Source organism: Acipenser ruthenus, chromosome 28, assembly GCF_902713425.1.
Source record: "Acipenser ruthenus chromosome 28, fAciRut3.2 maternal haplotype, whole genome shotgun sequence".
In the NCBI taxonomy this organism is placed as follows: domain Eukaryota; kingdom Metazoa; phylum Chordata; class Actinopteri; order Acipenseriformes; family Acipenseridae; genus Acipenser; species Acipenser ruthenus.
Window position 1 is genome coordinate 16,914,268 of NC_081216.1, and position 14,965 is coordinate 16,929,232.

At 36.8% G+C, this 14,965-nt stretch overlaps 1 protein-coding gene across 1 annotated transcript in view; it reads left to right on the plus strand.

Moving 5' to 3' along the window:
• The first annotated feature begins 742 nt into the window (after positions 1-742).
• The window catches only part of LOC117434719 (tyrosine-protein phosphatase non-receptor type 5-like), a 38,250-nt gene continuing 24,027 nt past the window's right edge, over positions 743-14,965 (plus strand). Inside the window, exons 1-2 of the mRNA XM_034057345.3 lie at positions 743-898; positions 11,942-12,035. The gene's annotated coding sequence lies outside the window, so the exon portion shown is untranslated. The remainder of the gene's footprint in view (positions 899-11,941; positions 12,036-14,965) is intronic.

Sequence of the window (14,965 nt, forward strand, 5' to 3'; positions counted from 1 at the left end):
AAAGCATTCATAAATTGAACTGGTAGCCTGGAATTCTTTATGAAGAGAGCCGCTATAAAGATTTACAGTAGGAGCACAAACAACCAGCCACGCATATCTGTATGCACAATGTTTCTGACAGTGACAGATCAAGAGAGGGCCTATAGCAAAAAATAAATAGCAACAAATAAAATAATAAATAAATAACCCAACACCTGGCTGCTACTGCAGCACAATGCTGAGCCCTGATCCCTATGGTATTGCTGTGCGTTCATGTATTTTTCATTCATGTTTTTTTCCTCTGTTCTTTTTTTCTCACAGGAGAAAGCGAGATGAGCGTTTGGTGTGTGTGTGTGTGTGAGTGTGTGTGAGAGAGAGAGAGAGAGAGAGAGAGAGAGAGAGAGAGAGAGAGAGAGAGAGAGAGTTATGTGTATATGTGGGTGGGTGGGGTTTGAAAAGGTTTTCTGTCAATCAAATCAGTGAGCTGAAAAGAAATAAAAAAAGAGGGGGGGAGGAGAGAGAGAATGGGGGGGGGGTGCAGCCCACACAATTTAATCAGGGAGGTAGGCGGTTAGGACTGCAGACGTGCACAGGGGCTCAGTGATGATTGGTGATTTCTACAGAGCTATTTCACTCTCCTCTTTTGCTAGTTGCCACGGCTACAAACAGCTACCTACTGTACCTCACTAGCCAGCCAGCAGACTAGCCCCCCCCCCCCCCCCCAAAAAAAAAAGTCTTCAGAGGAGCAGTCCAGGGAAGGAGAGAGACCTGAGCAGCTGCTTGATTGGTACAGTACACCTAGCTAGCTCGCTGTCGCCTTCATTTGGTTGAACACATTTTACCTGCTGCTCGCTGTGCTGTGAATATTAATTGTGTTGCATGATCTGGTGCTCTCAATTGCACTTCACCATGTAGAAAGGTAGGAAACTGATGTGCATGATTTCTCATGGCTATTTGTGGTATTTTTGTTGTTGAGTTTTTTCAATACAATATACAATATCGCACATATTTAAAAGACATTAAACAATGTTGTATCAGCTATAGCAGCGATATCTATTAATTAACTGAATGGTTTAAATAGTGTTTGGCAACAATCTTTAAAACAGTCCATTGTTTTTTTCTGTTTTATTAAGCATAATATATATGTACTGTTAAATATGGACAAAACAGATGGAGAATGTTAAGAGCCACCAGTGAAGCATACTTCATAGTGTATTTTAAGCATGTATGAATGATTGTTAAAAAAAACACAGGTTGCCTATGGCAAATCTGGAGTGTATATCTATGCGTTTCTATATGTGGTTTAGAGATATATGCAAAGAAATTAGCATAGATATACAATGTATACAGCACACTTTGTTTTTACTAACAGTCATTGCATACTAACATACAGTACACATATACAGTATGGATTTTAGCATGCAATAGAAGGTTTTACCTTATAAAAAGAGGTTTTATTTTTTTTCCCAGAATGTACTGTACACATGGTCAGTCTTATTCTTGCTGTTGCTATCACATGCCATTCAATTTGTGCTGCTTTGTTGTGTGCAATTAAAGCCAATTTCAGCGGCACACACCAGATACTTAATAAACAAACGTTCTGGGCATTTAACCACCACATAAGAAAACCATCATTTATATTATACGACAAATGGATGGAGAGAGTGTTTAGATAAACTGCATACAGTTTACATATATTTATATTTAATATGGGGGGAGAGGTGGCAGGGGAAATGTGTAAGAGGTATGTATGTGTTTGTTTTTAAGAGAAAAACACATACATACCTGAACAAATGCACACATCCATCCATTCAAACATACAGTACATACATATATACTTGCGTACATGCATACATAAACACACTCAGTACTGTAGATTTTCTATCTATTGCATAACCTAGTAGTAAGTGGATATAAACGAATCATTGATCTAGTGTTTGTCACAAATAACCAAAAGCTTAATGAGTAAAAATTCAACAGTTATAACCCAGGGACTGTATTTATTTAAAAAGCACTAGTAGTTGAATGCTTATCGATCGCATAGCTGAACAGACAAAAGGTGAGAAACATTCTGGATTAAGGGGCACTCTTACTTTACAAATATGCACAGAATGATTAAAAAAGGAGCTCTTGTTTGAAATATGCTTATGCAGTACAGTATTTCATTACTTTATAAACTATTGAATAATCAGGAAACTGAAACCTTTTACTTTCAAGCCTTGAGATTCTGTCCCTTTAGCAATGCAGTAGAAGCCGTAATTACAAGCATGCTGTATAATTGATTGTGTATGTTTGATTGACACTAGTGAACACGGGTATAACATAGAGACTGTACAAAGCATTCAGAGGATTCATTCACAAGACGTTTGTGTATTTTGACTGTGCATTATTCTGGTGATGATTGGAAGCAGTGGTTTTAAGCTGCTCAGTCAGAGCTGAATGTTGTGATGGATTTGGTCAATGCTTGTTCATTTCAGGAGAATGTTGAGTTAAGGGATTATTACAGAAGGGGAAAGTTGCTTTTGACAGCATGTTTTACACTATTTCCATTGAAACAAAACTGCAAGAAATGCCAAATTAAAAAAAAAACTATATTAAATTAAATACAAATGCATTGCTTTGTAATCATTCTGTAGTTTCCACAGATCTTATTTAAATGTGCTCTGTGATATATGTGAATCAAATAACCGCTTAATCAATTTTATACTAAAATATAATGACTTAGTGTCTACATTGCCTTCTGTGCACTCAAAAAGCAGATCTTGTTGACAGTCCTGTTTGTGTTTGCTTCTGAATAGATGTTGTGCTATTGGTGACCTGAGCTGCAGTACCAACAATTAGAGCAGCAATCAGCAACCAATTAATAATCGATTATTGGAGAGGTAATAATCGGCAGTAATCGAAACATTGAGTCTCCTAGCAAGGGAGAGCAATGTTGAGTTACGATGAGATTCAGTGACCCCGTCTAGTCTCCTAGCAAGGGAGAGCAATGTTGAGTTATGTTGAGATTCAGTGACATTGCCCAGTGTCCTAGCAAGGGAGAGCAATGTTGAGTTACGATGAGATTCAGTGACCCTGTCCATTCTCCTAGCAAGGGAGGGCAATGTTGAGTTACGATGAGATTCAGTGAAACTGCCCAGTCTCCTAGCAAGGGAGAGCAATGTTGAGTTATGTTGAGATTCAGTGACACTGCCCAGTCTCCTAGCAAGGGAGAGCAATGTTGGGTTACGATGAGATTCAGTGACACCGTCCAGTCTCCTAGCAAGGGAGAGCAATGTTGAGTTATGTTGAGATTCAGTGACACTGCCCAGTCTCCTAGCAAGGGAGAGCAATGTTGAGTACATTGAGTCATCACACAATCAGTCTTAACTCCCCCAACTCAAGCAGTAATGGGCACAATTCACAAAGATTTAAACAATATGTATTTTTCCTTACGTTGTCAAAACTGGGACCATTCACTCAAAACTACAATATATTGTTTGTAAACATAACAGAAAACATGGATACTATTATAATTGTTTTGTTCTCTAATGGCTCATTTAGTGGTCCCTGTAGGACTGTCATTTTGAATGCTTCACTTACTGTAGTGTTGCCTTGAACAACATAGAGAATATGTTAGCCGTCTTGGACTAAAGATGAAAAAGAAGAAACAATGCTAAAGTTGGACCTTTCATTGGACCAGCATATACAAGCTTTTCAGAGATTATTGTTACAAATCTTTACAAAACTGCTCATTCAATATAAATGCACATATATACCTGTCTCTATACTTGATGCATGCACTTAGCTCTTTACATACTATAAACTGCAATTCAAATAATTTAGTTATTTAGTAAATATATATATATATATATATATATATATATATATATATATATATATATATATATATATATATATATATATAGTAACGTATGTGGGGTCTGTGAAGTACAGGAGTGCTTGGGGTGGGAGGGGCTGTGTTTCACTTCGGGGTGTGCTTGTGATTTGTTTACGGATCAGCTGCAACATTTTGCTGTAATTTAAACAAATGAGAAGCATTACTCCCAAAACCCCTTATTGGTTATCTTTGGATCATTGGTGTTTGAATGTATTTGGACTTTTCCATTATTTATTTATTTATTTATTTATTTATTTATTTATTTATGTATGTGTATTAGAACAATATGCAACATAAATTATATTGCATTACATGTATTGTATTGCAAAATGATACTGTATTGCATTTAGGAGAATTAAACAGCAGTCGTGAAGCAGCTTTTTAAAAATTTTCACATGCTCAGTCCATAACTTTCGGGACAACCCAAAACACACCCCAATTTGTGGAGGGACACACTAGACAGGCAAATTAAAAAAACAGTGCATTGTAAAGAAAAAAAAACTTTCCTCCTACACTCTGAAGTATGTGTCTGCTTGTACAGAACAGCTCGAAAACATTGTTTATTTAATAGCAGCCCAAACACAATGAGGCCTTTATTGAGCTCTTCTGAGATACAGACAAAGATAATTATGACAAAAGAATGAACAATATTTGTTTCCTTGGTGTATTTTTTTTTATTACACTTTGCTGTAGATTCTCATACATTACCCCACTGCACCACCCTATCGAGTTGTAGTTTTAAGCAATTTTTGGCTTATCATCTTTTATTAGTGATGGAATAAGCCTTTGAATACATTAGAATTCAATATATATTTGAGAATATGGCTCTACGTAATTAAACGGAAAAGCCACTCACTTGCTGTGAAGTGCTACCCGATATTTCTGCTAGTATTTATTTTTCTTCTTAATGGACACAAGTATATGTTATATAGTCCCCACGGGCCCCTATCACCTTGGGAAGAAAGGGAGGTCTTCAGATTTCTTTTTTCTGCGTTTGATGGCGGTGGTGGCTTGATCTCCGGAGAGCTCCCCTGTGTTGAAGTCATCATAACAATCACTCTTTGAACTGAAGGGAGCTGTGTTTGATGTGGCAGTCATTGTGATAGCAAGTCTTCTAAATACTGTAAGGAAGAGCCCTCAGACTCAGACAGGATACAGTCATACAGTAGGCGTGTTCATAATCTGGTCTAACATTACCTCTTGAATGGTTATAAAGAATATATAGATACATAGGGAATATTCTATGGCCGAACTGAAAATATAGAATTTATTTTACGAGTGTTTCGAGAGCACAATGTAGTATTAAAGGTATAACTGTGCACTACACCCAGACACACTAGAAGAAGACAAGGAACTGGGAACTTGGCAACCCAGCAGCTTCAGTGTCGTGTGTTTTAATAACGGTGTGATGGAGAGAGACTGTGTTATTGTTTAGATTGCAGGAGCAACAGCGTTTTAGAGAACAATGATATGAACTCAATATCGGAACAACAGAACCCAGAACAACTCAGAATGATTACCAACAGCATACTGTAGTACATTAATGTAAAAAACGCAATTCAAATGCTATTTGAAAGCACTTGCTGTTTAGGATTTCTGAACCTTACACAGTATGTAAAACACAGATCAGGAGACACGAGTGCTGTGTTGTATTTATGAAAAGCCATTTCTAAACATTTACTTTAAAAAAAAAAATTGGATTTAAAAACTGTCTAGTTGTTTGCTCCATGATTATTCTACTGTGACATCATGCTAAAATGATAATATATTTCTTACATCACCAACCTAATATATTTATGAAATCACCAGGAAAAAAATATGGTTTATCTAGTAAAATGTGTGTGTGTGTGTGTGTGTGTGTGTGTGCGTCTATATATATATATATATATATATATATATATATATATATATATATATATATATATATATATATAATTATTTCCATATTGTCATATTAGCAATCATTTTACAAACCTGTAGCCTAACATCCAGAGAGGATTGTGCTCCTCAGGTTTCACTGGACCCCTCTTGCTTAGACGATAAATCATTAGAGATGTGTACTGGGGCTGCAGAGTCTGCCAGCTATTGACTGATACACGTAACTATTGACTTCTAACATGAGACTGATACCCAAAAGAGCAGCTCAGGGCAGAAAGAAAACCAGAAATCAAACTCAGCAGATCCTCAGACGGCTTTTCAGGTAATAACGCCAATTCAAGGCCTAGCTGTTGCTTGCATACTGAATATACTCTTAGAAGTGGGATATGTAAAGAGCTGTCTGTGATGGCATTGACTGACAGAATCATAGATTGTACCAGATGTGAAGATCTCAAATGGTGTGGTCTGTATCACTCATATGATCAGAGGTTTATAGCAGACGTAATGATATATATGTTATTTTGGGTTTTAAATCCAGCTGTCTATCATATTTCCAACCCTATAATATATATGTTACTTTGGGCATTAATCCCAGTGCCTGTCTGTTTCAACCATTAGAGGTAACAGGTTTCCACTATAAAGCTCAACTCCAATATAATAAAAGCATACTGTACAGCCTGAATTAAATACATTGTTGTCTGCATGATACAAACAGAGCCTGGACAAAAATTATATCTGTAATACAGAGCTTTGCATTGAAATCTTGGAGAACTGATCCTACATGCAGCATTTTTGTATTGCATACATATATATATATAAGCACTATAAAAGAGATGAAAGAGAAGCCAGTATATGGGAGGTCGACTCTCCAGGAAGCCTCTGTCTGGACCTTCAGTCCTGGCTGCTGCTATCCAGAGCAGAAGAAGTGGGATCAAACAACAGAGGCTATAGGGAACAGGACTGGAACATTCTCTAAAAATAAACAGCAAACTTGGCTTTGGAAATCTCTAGTGGGTTACATCTGAAGCTGTCTGTGTCCCTTTATTATTATCCCCCATTGGAGATGCAGGCCGGCCTACATTTAGTATGTCACACCTCCATTCTATAACATATCTAGAAACCCGCTGGCCTAATTGAGACTTGCTAAGGGCTTTCTTTACCCACAGCATTGGTAGTATCAGAATATGGGGGTTAATAGAGGCTGTCTGTCTGTCTGTCAGAGAATCGCTTGACCTGTTGTAAAGAACCTTAGAAGTCCTTTAGAACAAGCTCAGTGTATAATTATCTGGGGTTGTATTGAGACTGCCTGTCTATCCAACTGACCCTCTGTATGTCACACTTCTTTCATGTATCTAGTGGGGTGCCCTTTTAACAGCCAGTTTAAATCTTTCTTAATTCAAGCTATTTGAGTTAATTGTGATTCACATTCAAAATGCAAGCTCAGTGGATGGCAGAAGAGTGCAACATGCTCATGAAGCTTGTTCAAGCTCCACACACAGGCTGTTTTTCATTTCTGGGGAGTGTTCCCTGCAGCCCTGTCTATCTTTACCAGGAAAAAGAAAAGAGAAGTTTGATGAGAATTAACCAGAAGATTTGTCAGAGACTCTTTTAAACAAATATAAAACATATTATTTTTCTAATGATGATATAATGTAATCATCATTATTGTAATGCATCATTGTAATGCATCCCGTAGGGTGGGCTTTTATTTGGGGGTCACATGTTGATCCTTGGGGGGCCTCATGTTCAGCACCCTGGTCTACGTTGTTACAGAGTAAGCATCTTGTGACTGACAGCAGTAGAGGATATTGACTCCAGGAAGGCTCCTATCAATACGCAGATAACAAACACTGAGGGCAGGTATGGAACAGCATAAGGAGCTGTGCAGGATGGATGTTCACCTAATACTGAGGCCACTTTATTAGGCAACACAGGAAAATAATAATAAATTGACCACTCCTGGATAAATTGCAGACCGCCTACAGACTCATAAATGAATTTACAAATGTGCTATTGCTTTCTTATTGAGCCCTGTGCACTTACCTGCAGAGTTTGACGGGTTTAACTCATATTAAACAAAAATAATTAATCACGTATGTGTCTATGAGTACCGGCTTTGTGGCTAGCAGGGAATTCATAGTTATTATGTGAACAGGCGCCCATTCTGCATCAACACAGAGAAGAATAGTCTTTTTCATCAGGAGGCTGAATTGTTCTATATTGTAAGTGTGGGGTGAAACAGACCAAAAAAAAACAGCATTTTTAAAGTTGTGACATTGAAATGTCTGGTTTTAGTCTGAAGGTCTATGCTAGAGAAACTGAAAAATTGGCCTGAAAAAAAAATATTTCCATGGTTGCATGCTGGCAAGGCAGGTGTAGGTTTGGTGAAAAGGTAGTTTAATTAATACATCACTGCCCACATCAGTGTTTTCAACAGAGAATCGTAACAATTTTAAACACTTCAATGACTTTTTCGGGGGAGATTATTATTATTATTATTATTATTATTATTATTATTATTATTATTATTATTATTATTATTATTATTATTATCAGAGGTTAGTAATATTTAGATTTCCTTACCAGTCATTGAAATATGAGGAGGCTAATTGAGGACCGGAGGACTGAATTCTAAACAGTGTCTCCTTTCATCGTTCATTATGAAAAGCAAATAGTTGTATTGTGCTTCATTCAGATACATGTTTTAGATGAAATGTGAATGCTGAAGCTATTTGTATTTTAATGGTTAAAGTCCAAGTTGATACTTAATTGTCATATTTTATTTCATTTCTTACTAGTATACATATCCAGTTCTGTGCGTTGTGTATAATTCTCAATTTTTGCATAGGTAATTTTTTCCCGTAATTTTAGCGATATAACAAGCACCCTTTAATACATTTAGAAGCATTGTGGTGTGCTATACACAGGATATGGGTTATATACAAGGTGTGGGGTATAATTGAATGCAGTTTACATGTGTATCAAGTCACAGGGTTTTACAAGGGGGTGCGCTTTATACAAGGAATGTTGAATAAACCTGCTAAGTTATGTACGCAATACAGGGAGTGAATGTTATATTTGATAAATTACGGTAAATACGGTGTACAAAACAGTTTTCATTGTGTTATCATGTTGTTGCATTGTTACTTTATAACCATAAGTGTTGCTGTGTTATTACAGTACAGTACAGTGTAGTTAGAGACTTATTGTAAAGTGTTACCAGTAATATTTAGCAATATCCTTGGTTGATTTCATAGTTGCCATGGAGCTACACAATTAAGTAGACATGGGGTCCATTAAAAGGACTGCCAGCAATACTACAGTGTTCCATAATGCAGGCAATATCATCTCTGTTGACTATCTGCATCACACATTAAAATTAACTAAATGAATTCCTCTTTATTTAAGACAATATTAACAATTATGCATATGATACCTGACGGGACACCCTGTATATACGTAACAAGGATGATTTTGGTGATCATACTCTTTATATAAAAATAACTATAGAGTATCATATCTGTGAGTCATCTTTGGAATAAGAGTATTGTATTTATATATTTACTTAATATACAACAATACTACCATGCGCCATACAGCTGCTACATAATAAGACATGTTTGATTTAGAGGATGCTTGTGTCTTGAACAGAACTGGTCAATTTAATTAGCACTACAAAAAATTAAGTGAGATACCAAAGAGGGAGAATCTTGAATGAGGCTGGGCAGTTTCTGGTAACATTGATGGTCAGGTCTTCTATCATGATCTTATATGCCAGGGTTTTGAATAAAGTCTGTATGCAGATTAATGATAGTCTTTTCTTCGCTATGCTGCTCGGCCACTTCACAGTTCAAGTGACCTGTGGTTATGATGCAGGCCACATGTTCAATTAGTTCAGGCAGTGTCAGTCTACTCCCCAGCAGAAGTGCTTTCAAATCACAAAACTATTCCACTATCCCAAATGGCAGTCGCTGACTCCAGGGCCTTGGCTTGAATGAGCATGGAAAATAAATGACCTTCCTACGTCCGCAGAGATTGAGTGCCCCAAGTTAGGCTTGTGGTAAATACATAGTGTAATATGGAGAAGTCAGCTCACATTCCTGATGTTTAGTGGCTGACATTGGAACTTTTAAAGAGAGGGTTTGTTCAATATAATTAAGCATTTAGGTGCCTCCATATTTAGAAACATCATGCATTTTAAGTACCTTACTGGTACTGGTAACACTAACGTGTCAGCAAACACACATCTGGCCAAATGAAAAAGGCATTAGTTGAATCGCGTGTCCATTTGACTAACAGGAAGTTTTCCCCCAGAGTTTATGTTCTAAGCATGGATTGCTAGCCCTGCACCCAGTCCTCGGTTTCAGAACTACTTTCAATTAAGTATATTACTTATAAGTAGCCAGGTGTTTCATGTTAATAAATTATTCCTACCTTAAAGCTGCATGAACTACTCCTATTCGTAAGCCTAGACTCAGGTGTGACTTATTAATGCTGTGCCGGGCAAGTTTCGAACCCCGGTTCTAACAACAGAAATTGTCAGTTGCATCCTATTCTTTTTTTCAGAAAACAAAATACTTACATTCAGAATACTGTCCATTCATAAAATGAAACAATATTGCCATACTGAAAAATAATGTATTTTATTGTAAAAAGAATACACATTAAATTCACATGCATCTAAATATTAATTTTGATTCTAAAATTCATACTGGATTGCTATGTGGTGCATATTTTCAAGCTAAGAGAGCTGTTTCTATTGCTTAATTTAATGCACAGTAAAAGAGTAATTTTATTTTTTAATGTTGTGTTTTCTCCTCCATTCTGTACCTGTGTTGTTTCTAAAGAGGCAGACACCTTCACTGAATCCTCCAGCGTTGCTTCATTGCCATGCTTTGCTGTTCTGCCCCCCCCCCCAATTTTGTATTTCCATGGTTACTGTTTTGTGCACGTCATCACTTCAGCAGCCTCCTCTGTGAAAGACACAGCTCCATGTCTATTGTTTTAAAAAGACAAGGGGAGCATTTGAAGGCCCCTCTTCAGGTTGTTCTGTCAAATTATGCGCATATAATATCACAACACAGTTATATGCCATTAAAACCACAATAATGCAATTACAAAATATAGACAATGCTTAGTTTCCAGGGTAGAATAATTCAAACAATTTGTATATGTAGATAAGTAAATTGTATCATGATGAGAAGTAAAACAGCTAATCAATAACACGGGTAATAAAAAAATAATAATTTAAGAAATGACAAACACTTTATTCTACATTTGTAAAAAAATGTAATTACATATAAAATACACATTTTCAAGTGAATTTGTCACATTCATCTGTAATTCAAATGACATCAGTTAATGTCACATTCGACCCTAATAAGCAACCATTTTTTTTGCTGATATTTGTCTGTTCATGATGAGTGCATTTTTGGGTTTAACATGAAAAAAATGTGCAATGCACCATAAACCAAAGTTTACTTCCAACACATTCTTATATGTTCTTATAAAGTATTTCATGAGCAGTTGCAATGCATTTAATGGAATAAAACCATTCGTGGGAAGCATACTGTTTTCATTAAGCTACTGCAGTGATTCTGGTTGGAAAAGATCAATAGTGTTATAGGCACATTATTAAAAACAAATAGTGAAAAGAATGGTTTATTTGTTAAATTTGAGGTTGAGCAGTACAGATTGTAATAATAATAATAATAATAATAATAATAATAATAATAATAATAATAATAATAATAATTCCAAGTACTTTTTGTTTAGGTCATGGTATTGGGATTTGAATTCAGAAATGTTTGACCAAATCTCTGTAATTATTAATCACTGTATTTTTTTCTTTTAAAGTTATGTGCAACAGACCATCAAAGCACCATCTGATACACATTAGCATTGTAAATGGCATACTAAAAATAAGTGCATTTTGGATTAAAGATGAGGATTATTTGCTCTAGAATTTACATAAAAGGATGACTTTTTTCATCAGTAGAGTTCTCACTTTAAAACTATTTCACAAGTGTCACAATGAATTATGGACATAAACAGTATGGTATTCAAGTCAGTTGTTTTGACATTACAATGCTTAAAAGACTACAAACTAAAAATGCAGCACGCCTGTGAAACTTGAATTATGCTAGTTTTAAGAATCTTGAAACATAAAGGGCTCTATTTTAGCGATTGGTATCTTTTTTCCAGGATTCTTCACTAGAAGCCACAGCAGTTCCAAGACACGATCAATAGGACCCAAGCCTGTCATGTGACTAAGTACTCTCCATCCTCTCTCTGAATGGTAAATATCTTCTTCATTCAGCTTAATGGTGGTCAGAGATCAAGGATGCAACTGCAGTTTGCAAAAGTTGTAGAATCTGAACTTTCTTTCTGTAGACATTTCTGTTGTGCCTTTTTAAGCATTACCAAACCTTGATACATTTAGAAAATACTTACTGTCGGAGTCTCTTGTACTGATCCTTTTTCAATAATAGCATTTACATGTATTATTCGTGTACCCTGAGTCATTCACGAAAGCAAACACAATGAATTCTGCTGCATGCATCCATCATGGCTGCAATACGAGAATCCTTCACTGGTTTATATTTCATTATATTTCACAATATATCAGCGAGAAGTAACAGGTACATCACGTTTGCAAGGAGTTGCTGTTTTTGTTAATGTTTTTATAATAACGAGGGAGGCAAAAGTACACTTGATACATCCTCTAGTTATAACTGTCACATGACAAGTCTTTTGGTCTTTCCTTTTTTAAGGTATTGGATTTTAATTAACCAGTAGAACCCTTTGTGACATTTTGTTATTGCAGGATAACCCAATGAAATTGAAGAGAGATTGTGATATATAATCTGGAATATACAGATAGATTGATGATGTACTATTTATATACAGTATACACTATACTGTATATACTGTGGAAGAGTAGGGGGAGGAAAGGTGTAGTCCTGGAGGATAATGGGACTACATCCCCCATAATACCACGGGAGTAAGCCAGCATGAATTACACCTGGCTCTAATTTAATTAGCAGGCAGGTATAAAGAACAGGTCTGAAATGTTTGTAGGCTGTTAAGGCTAAGGCCTGGGGAGAGACCTATGTTCAGACCTTGAAAGGTATTTAATACTTATGTGTATAAGTGTTGGTGTTTGGTTACTGGTAAATGGCTTAGCTAGAATTTTAAAATGTTTAGCTAAGCACTCCTTGCTGGAGTTAGGCTTTTGTTTTGTGGATAAATAAATATACAGGCACCGCCCTGTTGAAAACTATCTGTGGTCCAGTGTGAAAGGTCCCGGACTGGGCAACGAATACCCCATATATATATAATTTATTTGACAGATCCCTTTATCTAATATATATTTATACTTTATATATATATATATATATATATATATATATATATATATATATATATATATATATATATATATATATATATATATAGTCTATTTCATTGACAAGACAGTTCAGTATTCTATATGGGTAGTGTAAACACACTTTGCTTGGATTAAATTCCAATTCAGAACCTGTACATTACCTTTTAAATTCACAAGAACAAAACCAATCCGAAAAAACCTACCAGCAAGAGATCTTTTCAAAGCACGACAAAGAAAGACACTGTTGTTCGATTAAAATATGTGTCTGTTTATTTGTCTGGCTGTAATTAGAAAGCCCTAAGCTGCACAATAGTGTGAAGAGAAGGGCCATCCACAAGGGCAAAAAAAGAGGGTCTGAATAGTGCTTGTGATTGAAAAGGGGCGAGAGCTAATTATGTGTGGGCGTAATGAAAGCTAATCTTCCCCTGCCTCTGCCTACAGAGGGCTCACCACCCTCTTCCCGGGTGTCATAATTTGACATTGGATTTGAATTTCATCAACAACAAAAAAGAAGAAGAAAAAACAAAATGGAGAAGCATGTTGAAGAGGCTACAGCTGCTATCCTGAATGGAGGTCTCGCCCCAGCACCATTTCACAGAGACGAGGATGAATCATATGCATTAATACACTGGGTGGAATGAGGTGGCTTGAGGCAGTGGCTCGAGAGGGAGGTGTTACTTTTCAAAGAGGCCCACGATGACAAACTTTATCTTAAAAACAGGGATCTTTTTTTGCTACTCCTTTAGGGAAATATCAGCATTCAACTGAAATAGTGACTGAATGTTGCCATAGCACAGAGTAATACAGTTTGGTTGTATGGGGTGACAGCACTTAATTTGATAACATTTTGACCGCAGAATGTTTGTTGTTGTTCTGTACTCGAAATGCATTCCCAATGTTCCTGTAGAATCAGATTGATTCCTGTGGTGAAGAGTCCTTCACTGGCTCAGGTTCCCTTGGTTAGCCTTCATCACCACTAATGGGGAGAGCTTGCTGTTGCCACAGCAACCAGATGCTTTCTTACGAGCACTGGAGAGAAGCTTGATTGAACCTGGTTCAAGCACTGGAGAATGAAGCTTGATTGAACCTGGTTCAAGCACTGGAGAATGAAGCTTGATTGAACCTGGTTCAAGCACTGGAGAGAAGCTTGATTAAACCTGATTCAAGCACTGGAGAATGAAGCTTGATTGAACCTGGTTCAAGCACTGGAGAGAAGCTTGATTAAACCTGATTCAAGCACGGGAGAATGAAGCTTGATTGAACCTGGCTCAAGCACTGGAGAGAAGCTTGATTGAACCTGATTCAAGCACTGGAGAATGAAGCTTGATTGAACCTGGTTCAAGCACTGGAGAATGAAGCTTGATTGAACCTGGTTCAAGCACTGGAGAATGAAGCTTGATTGAACCTGGCTCAAGCACTGGAGAGAAGCTTGATTGAACCTGGCTCAAGCACTGGAGAATGAAGCTTGATTGAACCTGGTTCAAGCACTGGAGAATGAAGCTTGATTGAACCTGGTTCAAGCACTGGAGAATGAAGCTTGATTGAACCTGGTTCAAGCACTGGAGAGAAGCTTGATTGAACCTGGTTCAAGCACTGGAGAATGAAGCTTGATTGAACCTGGTTCAAGCACTGGAGAGAAGCTTGATTGAACCTGGTTCAAGCACTGGAGAGAAGCTTGATTGAACCTGATTCAAGCACTGGAGAGAAGCTTGATTGAACCTGGTTCAAGCACTGGAGAGAAGCTTGATTAAACCTGATTCAAGCACTGGAGAATGAAGCTTGATTGAACCTGGTTCAAGCACTGGAGAATGAAGCTTGATTGAACCTGGCTCAAGCAC